This window comes from Cryptomeria japonica, chromosome 5, assembly GCF_030272615.1.
Source record: "Cryptomeria japonica chromosome 5, Sugi_1.0, whole genome shotgun sequence".
NCBI classification, from domain to species: domain Eukaryota; kingdom Viridiplantae; phylum Streptophyta; class Pinopsida; order Cupressales; family Cupressaceae; genus Cryptomeria; species Cryptomeria japonica.
In genome coordinates, this window is record NC_081409.1 from 652508480 (window position 1) to 652517932 (window position 9453).

Below are 9453 nucleotides of genomic sequence, written 5' to 3' on the forward strand. Positions count from 1 at the left end.
ATAATAATATTAATATAATAGATTTGGAACACTCGCAATTTAATAATACATTTAGCATTAAAGATAAAATGGTATTATTTATGTTAATTTAATTCACTGTAAATGGCATTGGACTTAAATAGTTATTTCTAGGGAAATCAGATTTTAATCCTTAGGAAGGTTATATTTTAAATGAATGGAGCTATTCAAACAATTAAATGTGATTTAATAAATAATCCTATTAACCAAACTAAAGTAATCTTGTTAACCCTAAGGATGGTATCTTCAGTTTATTTTGAAGAATTATTCCCCATTAGGTGCAATGTAGAGCAATGGCTTAAGGGGTTAATTTACCCCACATAGTAAACGTACGTTACACGTTGCCATTTTAATAATTAAATTTTAAATAAAACATTTAGTTGTTCACATTTGAGATCACATTAAGTTGACGCTAAGGTAATCAAATTAGTAAAAATCAGTGAGCATTCACACCTTCACTTTACGTAAACACGAGTAATTTAACCCTAATGGGTAAGTGCACTAAGATGGTGAATAGAAAAGTGGCCACATGCCCAAAAAAAACCAAATTTTTCATAACCCGTGCGGGTTCTCAAAATTAAAAAATGTTCTAGGCTTGGTAACACCAAGCCTAGAGAAAAACAATTTAAAAAACCAAAAGTTCCTCAATACCTATACGGGTTTTGAGGAACATTTTATTTTTAATAAAAAATTAAAAGTTTCTCAAAACCCGTATGGGTTTTGAGAAACATTATTTTTGGGTGTAGGCCATGGTTTTTGGCCATTTTCAATGCCAAAACCCATGGAACAGCAACAAGGAAAAGCCAAAAAAACATAGAACCCGCATGGGTTTGCAACTATTATGGATTTTCTCAACATTGAGAGCAATTTTCAATAATGGCACCCCATCGAATAGGTAAGATTTGAATGGTTTGATTATTTTTGTTTGTATTTTAATTGAAGTAGGTTTTTTTAATTGATTTAAGTTGTTTTTTATATTTAATTTGATGTCAAATTCTTCAAGCAATCCCCAAAAATGAAATAGAAAACAAAGACCTCCTCCTGCACAAGGAACACAAGAAAACCTTGTAAACATTGCACAAGAGCAACAAGAAAACCCTCAAAATCCTCAAAATTCTACTTCTCAACAACCACCGCCACCCCAAAACCCTCCACATCCTCCATTAGATCATGTAGATGCCACACAAGAGGATCTCATCAAACACCTTACACAAAATAGTGCCCAAATTTCTATATTGGTGAATAGGTTGAGGTCCTCTAGGCTTGAGCACCACTCAACCCTCGCTAGAACACTAGAAACAATGACTAATAGTGCAAATGAGGTATCTAGGGAGGTTACGAAATGGGGTTCATGGAGGGATAGATGTCAAACATTTTATGCAGATGGGTTATCATATGATCAAGTGAAGAAAAAGGGCATAGGTAAAGCTGACATATGTGCTCTTTTCATCGATCCTGTTACTAGTAACAACCCATAACTAAATACGACTCAGTTTCCTATACATTGGTGTGTTCATGCTAGGCTAAAAGAACCTTTTTGGGATAGGTGGTATATGGTCTTTGACCAACCACCTTGTAATAATTGGGAGGTGCCTCTATATTTTTTGAGAAAGTTGTATTATGAGTTTATCCTCAGCGAGAAGCCGAATTACTTTGACATTCAACAATTTCAGAGTAGAGAGAGAGGCTCTATGCAGGATAGACCTGGGGCCCATAGGGTGGTAGAGCCACAACATAGGAGGCATACAACTCCTAAACCCATGGTTCATGTCACTATCCCTATATCCTTGAAGGAGTCTATGGAATTACAAACTCTTCAGGCAGCTGCATCATTGACTGATGTCATTGTTCAGCATGGCACACAGTTGGTCAGAGAAGAGGATGTACCAGCACCTATGAGACCTCCTTCATCAGGAGCACCTCCTTCCTCAGTGGAACCTCCTTCATTAGCAGTACGTCATGCATCATTTTGCATGAGCCAGCCCATTCAACATATGTGCCCCACCTTCCAAGGTGTATGTTCTAGTGTAGACACTTACGTAGATGAGCATGGTTTGACATCTCATTTGTGTAGATGTTGTGGGAGTAGATTTCATGCTTCCACTACAAAGGATGTGGCCCTTAGCAATGAACTGATCAATATGTTATACCCTCTCTATCACACACAGGTGCGTTTAATTTTGTTTATGACATATTATCAATTAAGTGACTAAATCTTATAAAAAGAAATAAATTTTTATTTTTTGAACAATTTAAAGTGACATATAAATAAAATGCATTGCAGGGTGCAACAAGTGGTGGGAGTACACCACATACTTTTCAACCAACTCCACGATCACGAGTAATTTTTCCACTAGAGGTAAAGATTTATAAATTTGTTAAAAATATAATAATACATTGGTTTCAAAATATCTTTTGTTAATTATATGTATCATTACTTGGTATTTTATAGGGCTTGTCAGTGGCTAAGATGTGCCAACTTGATGATATCACGCTTTCGGCCATTGACTTTGGCCAAGATATCTATGTGGTACCATTTTTATATATTTTTGGCTTAAGTGATATATTAAATACATGCTCTTTTCCCTTAAGTTAATTTTTTTCCATTAGTTTTCCCCACCTGCCTCAAGGACATCTTGTGTGAGAAAGCCATCCTCTAGCACTCTGAGGTAGAAAAAGATATCCTCTCGGATACCTAAACGACAAAAGGGAATTCAGTACAATTTAAATTCATTTGTTGAAATGTATTATGATTAAATATGTATATGTAGATATTGATAAATGCACTTAATTTATTTGTTCTATATATAGAAACATGTGGGGTTTATGAAATTAATGAATGCACCTGATGTTGATGAGGTTCAGCTGAGGGAAGAGGTGATATCTTCATATTCACTTTGGATTGCATTCTTTCTTGTTCGAAATAATGAAATCCTTTTATGTCTATATCATATGTTATCATTTTTCATATAGGAAATGGTAATAGTTGCATCAGATTTGACTTGACTCTTAAGGCTACAGGAGAACTATATGAGGCTTCGGTGTGCATTTGTTATACATATGTTAAAATATTTGTTTTATCTAGTGTGTCAACAACTTTGGGTTATTAACTTGTATGATTGTCTTTAACCTATTACAGGCCCCTTCCAAACTTCCTACTGTTATTCTACCATTCCATTTTAGTAGAAGTCCTACACATATATTATGGGATCCAACACGACCAAGGGAAAAGGTATGTCTATCTTAGATCAACTTATTTTCATTAAGTGCACAATGAAGTTCAAACCGTCAGGTTAACTCCTTTTGGGTCACTTACCATGGATATGGGAAATGGTTGTAACTGATTCATCTGTGACTTTTCCTCCTACAACCACAACACATCCATCTAAGGCTCTAGTATGCTTTAGTTTTTTAGTCTATTCATTTTTATTTATTATGTGTTATGTCATGCCCCACCAAGGAACCCGGTAGGATAAGAACAAAAGTTCCAAAATATGCTACAATATTTTATTTTTTAATATAACATACATCTACCACCTCTAGAAAGTAAACATACTTAATGCCCTTACAAGTTCCCTTTAATGTTCATCAGCATAATTGAAAGATATAACCGCTTAACACATAACATAATGTGCATAAAATAAACATACAATGATCTTCTTAATTATGAGCATGATATAATAATTCACAACACATTAACTTTACTACCTTTTGAATACGCTACAAAGCTTTTATCATTTCACTTGAGACCAAAGTAAAAGTACATAACAATCCCATTTCCCATAATCCCATTCCCACTATAGAATGAATACTATCCTTTGCATCATTTTCCCCTTGATTATTACTTACAACATCCATACAATTAATACTTTTCATTTGATAACAACAAATATAATAATGCAATTGCAATTTCTATTAATGCCTTCTACTCAATTTTCATAATAACACAATAAAATCATAAAGGGATAGATTAGGAAGGGTAACATAACTTTTAAAAACATTGTTTCAAATACAAAGTAATCATCCCTTATCATAGTTCCTATAAACTACCCTCCCTTTTACAATGTTTTTCATAAAATTACATGTTTATTATAAGGCCATTCATGGCTTACAAATAATATTTACAATATTTGAATGTACTAGCTCAAAAGAAAGGTCTTCAACATCTTCAATCAAGGATCAAGAAGCATCATCAAAAGAGATCACAAACACACCTCGAAAAAAATATTTACCACCCAACCACGTGGAACCACAAAGGTCCACTCCCCTGTGCTAGGAGATAAAACCAAGTTCCACACAAGTACTAGGGCAATACTAAGGCCATGAGACATGTTTCCCCAAAACAATAAACAAGAACCACACATCACATAAGAACATCAAATAACATCACAAGAGAGAGAGAGAGAACTAGAACACCTACTAGGTGGGTGTCATCATATAGCCTTAATGTTGGGATCCACCCTGCCTACCATGTACCATGGTCACCTCTCAAAAGGATCCACCCAGCCTGTAACAATGGTCGCGATACTCCAACAAGCCTATATGGACTAAAATAATCATTTCTCTTGTATTAGTGTGTTATATCCCAACCCAACCCAAGTTCATTTTTAAAAAGGTTATCACTTGAATTAAATCCACTCATAGGATCTCCTAGAAACCACTTTGGCTCCTAGCAACCTATAGTGAGCCACCCACCTAGGGTATCTAGCTACCCTACTCAAAACATTTATCAAATAAAAATAATAATAATTCATCTCACACAATAAGCATATAAGTTCAAGTACTCTCCCATGTACTCCAAACCATAAGGATGAGTTTGACCCATATCCCTAAGCCACAATCAAACATGAGAAGGAGGTGGCCAATACATAACATATATAAAACATTTTATTTTATTTCTATCATGAACACCTCACATACATGAATTGGAGTCTTTAAAATAGAGGTACCTACTATAGAAAGCACCCAAACCCCTAAGAAGGAAAATCAACCCAAAGAACAACTCAAAAACCTATTAAAATTGAACCATGTTTCTTGTTGTTTAATAGATATTTATCTTGTTAAATGGTTTGAGTGAAGACTGAAATATATTTGAGAAAATAGTATAATGATTTATATTTATTTTTAGCCTCAACCAAAGATTATAATAAAAGTTTAAATAAATTTTATTAAAACTATTTAAAACCCTCTTTGATAGAGTTGAGTAAAAGAGTATGTTCATAAATTAATTTTAAATCATTAAAAGATGATGGATTATTATAATATTTGGAGTTTTATTTCATATCCATTTATTTTATAATCATTTGGTTTTAGTTTGAGGAAGATATTTGATGCCCTAGTGACACAAACAATGAATGATTTTTAGTTTTGATTGACAAAAAATTAGTCTCGGGACAGGGAACATAACTTTCAAACTAACCGTTGGATTTTCCTACATTTGGAATATGTTTTAGTATGCCTAAATTTCTATGTTTTCACCAAAACGATTTGATTAATAATATCCATAGTGAAAGTTATGAATAACAGAATCAGAACTAGCAAAACTGGGACAATTAAAAATTATAAAAATAAAACTAAAACAAATACAAGAGTTATTACTCCCAACATGACACTCATTTTCTCCAAGTTGAATTTCCCAACCAAGCATATCCCTTACACAAACAAAGAAAGAAGTAGAAGAAAGTATTTCAAGAATAACACTCAGATTTTTAAATTTAAATTTTTATCTAATATTTATTTAAATTATGCAAGCATAGCACAAGAAAGCCACATGGATTCTTCCTGGAATGAGGCCTACCTTGGTTCCTGTGGAGAAAATCCTTTGAGAAAGAACAAGAAAAAATCCAACCTCTTCCTGTGCAAATCTCTCTTTCTGCTCCTAAACCTTCAAATTCCTTTTGATTACCTTCTCGGAAAATACAAAAACCCCCTTCTCCAAAAATACAAACTTCAATAAATAATACCAACTTGTATAGTTGGAGAGGTTGTTTTACAGGAAGCAACCGTTCCAACCTCTATGGTTGGTATTATTTATTAACACTAACTATAATAGTTTATTTAAAATTTAATAGATAACCCATGTAAATAAGCATACTAAATACTAGATAGCTAACAAAAATCTCAAATAACACATATAGCTCAACGGTAACTATCAAGACTCATACAAGAGAAGTCATAGGTTCAAAACTCATTGACTAATATAATATTATTTTAAACCTCAATCTTTTTATTTTATCTTTTTTTTTTTATATATAGAATTAATAAAAACAAATCTTATTTTACATATACATACAATATATATATATATATATATATGTTCATAGATATAATATAATAAATCTATATTACTTTTGTTTCATCTTTTTAATGCAACATAACATAAACCACTTAAATCATTTAATGTGTAGGTATCCTATCAAAGAAATAATAAAAAAATACGAACAATATAAATCCGAACCAATCAAAATACTCAACCCAATACCCATCATAAACATGACATTGCCCAACCCTCAAGATAGGGTGATCTTCCTAAACAGGAGACCTACGTCCAATAGGTTTACTTGTGGGAACCTTGGTGTTACCTCCGCAACAACAACATTCAAGGATTTAGAGGCATGCTCAGACCTATGTAGCCAGGTGGAGTCAATGCCCAGCACCTGCAATTCTACATCACCAAAATATATATCCATATACAAATGATAAACAAGGAGGTGGAGTGCAACATCGTGTGGGTCTCCGTAGAGTAACTACGACTACCTCCCCTCATCCTACAGATACCTCATATATTAATCTATTCCAAGCATGGTTGGGTTAGCATTGTTAGCTCGAGATAATAAATATAAAATATAGCAGCCATATGAAAAGATTATCATAATGAAATCATGTACATAAACCAATGAAACCCCTAACTCACTAATGCATCGGATAACATACTGAACCATAAAGGTGCAAATATAACTAGATATGTCTCATCATCTACTCTAACAAGGAAATATAGAGTCCAACATCACCAAATATAACAAATAATGTCCATTCCTAGAAAAGTCGCTAGGGTGGGTATTACATTCTCCCCCCCTAGAACTAGGCTTACTCCTAGAAGCCTATAAACAAATAGGGGTAAGTGGCTCTAAGTCTGCCCAAATCCTCCCATGGAGCTGAAGTTTCATCATTTGGGTCCCATTGGACCCTTGTCTACTCTATGGTGCGCCCCCTGAGGGTCAGGGTCCACTACTATAGTATACGTACTGGCTCCAAAGCTAGCTACCCGTCTACGACCTATAAGGAAGTCCAATCCAATACATGTGTCAAATCTAGAATATATTTTCTAAGAACAGAAACATGAAATACGTCATGAATACATGCAAGGCTAGGTAGTAGGGTGAGTCGATAAGCAACTGGTCCTATCCTCTCGAGGATCTCAAATGGACCTACAAATCTAGGTGCTAGCTTAGAACCTTTTCCATAATGAATTGGGCTCTTACGAGGGTGGACCCTCAAAAATACCCTATCACCAACTACGAATTGCCTATCAACCCTATGAGCATCTGCATACTTCTTCTATCTATCTTGTGCAGTTGCCAAATGTTCTCTGATACCCTGAACCTGTACTTCCATATCCTGTAACATTTCTGATCCAAGAAGTGTCCTATCATCCAATCTATCCCAACTCAAGGGTGTGTGACAAGGTCTACCATACAAGGCCTAATACGGTGACATGTCGATGGAACTGTGATACCCATTGTTATATGCAAACTCAGCTAGATACAAGTAATCCTCCCAAGCGGACTGTCGATCCATCACATACATCCTCAACATGTCCTCCAAAATCTGATTAACTCGCTCTATCTGACCATCGGTCTCGGGATGGTAAGCAGTAATATAGTTTAGCTGAGTCCCTAAATCATGTTGCAAGGTTGTCCAAAAAGATGAAGTGAACACTGGATCCCGATCTGAAATAATCTTACGTGGAATTCCATGTAATCTAACAATATCTCTGACAAAAATCTGTGCTATTGAAGATATTATATATGAAGATCTAAGAGGAGAAAAATGAGTGACCTTAGTCAACTGATCAACGGTAACCATAATGGCATCATGACGTCACGGAGATGTAGGCAAGCGAACTATGAAATCCATAGAAATGATGTCCCATTTCCATTCTGGAATTGCATGGGACTGTAAATATCCTGCTAGATGTTGGTGCTCTGCCTTCACCCTTTGACACTCAAGGCAACAAGATACAAAGTCTGCAATGTCTCTCCTCATCCTTGCCCAATAGTAGAGTTTCCTCAAATCTGCATGCATCTTCTTGACACCAGGATGTGCTGAGTAAGGTGCACAATGGGCTTCCACTAAAATTAACCTTCGAAGTCCATCGGAGGGTGGAACATAAATATGTCCCATACACCTAAGAAGACCATCAATATCCATTGAATATCCAGTATATCTACCTTCTAGCGTTTTGCCTGAAGCAATCTCTGATCGGACCTCTTGATACTAGTCATCTAATGGGAGTGCATTAAGTATCTTACTCTTCAAATCAACTTCAACTATTACTGTTGATATCTCATGCCTCCTACGGCTCAAGGCATCTGCAACTATATTTTCTTTTCCTTGAATTTATTTTACTTCAAAATCATATCCACACAAAAATTCCATCCACCCGCACCGCCTGGCATTGAGATTAGGCTGAGTAAATATGTACCGAAGGTTGCGGTGATCTTTATGGAGTTCAAATCGATGTCCTAACAAGAAATGTCTCCATCGGTTCAAGGCATGAACTACAACCGCTAACTCTAAATCATGAGTAGGATAGTTGAGTTCATGGTTTTTCAACTTCCTAGACTCATAAGCAATAACTCTACCTTCCTGCATTAATACTGCCCCTATGCCTTCCAAGGAAGCGTCTGTGCAGACCAAAAAATCTTCTGAGGGGTTAGGTATTGCCAAAATTGGAGCACTGGTTAGCTTCTCCTTTAAACATTGAAAAGCTTCTTCACATTTTTCGGTCCAAATAAACTTCTTCCCCTTCCTCTACAAGGAAGTGATAGGATGAGCTATCTTGGAAAAACCCATAACAAAATGTCGATAATAGCCAGCTAGGCCCAGGAAACTGCAAACTTCTAAGACATTAGTGGGTGTTGGCCATTCTAATATGGCTTGAATCTTTGTTGGGTCCATAGATATTCCTTCCCCTAAGATAACATGACCAAGATACTTAACTTTAGTTTGAAAGAACTCACATTTCTCAACATTAGCATATAATTGATTTTCTCGTAGGCATTGTAACACTTGGCATAGATGTTGTTCATGCTCATCCATTGTTTTTGAGTACACCAATTTATCATCTAAGAAAACTATCACAAACTTATCCAAGCAAGTTCTGAATACTCCATTCATAAGGCTCATGAATATTGAAGGAGCATTAGTTAGACC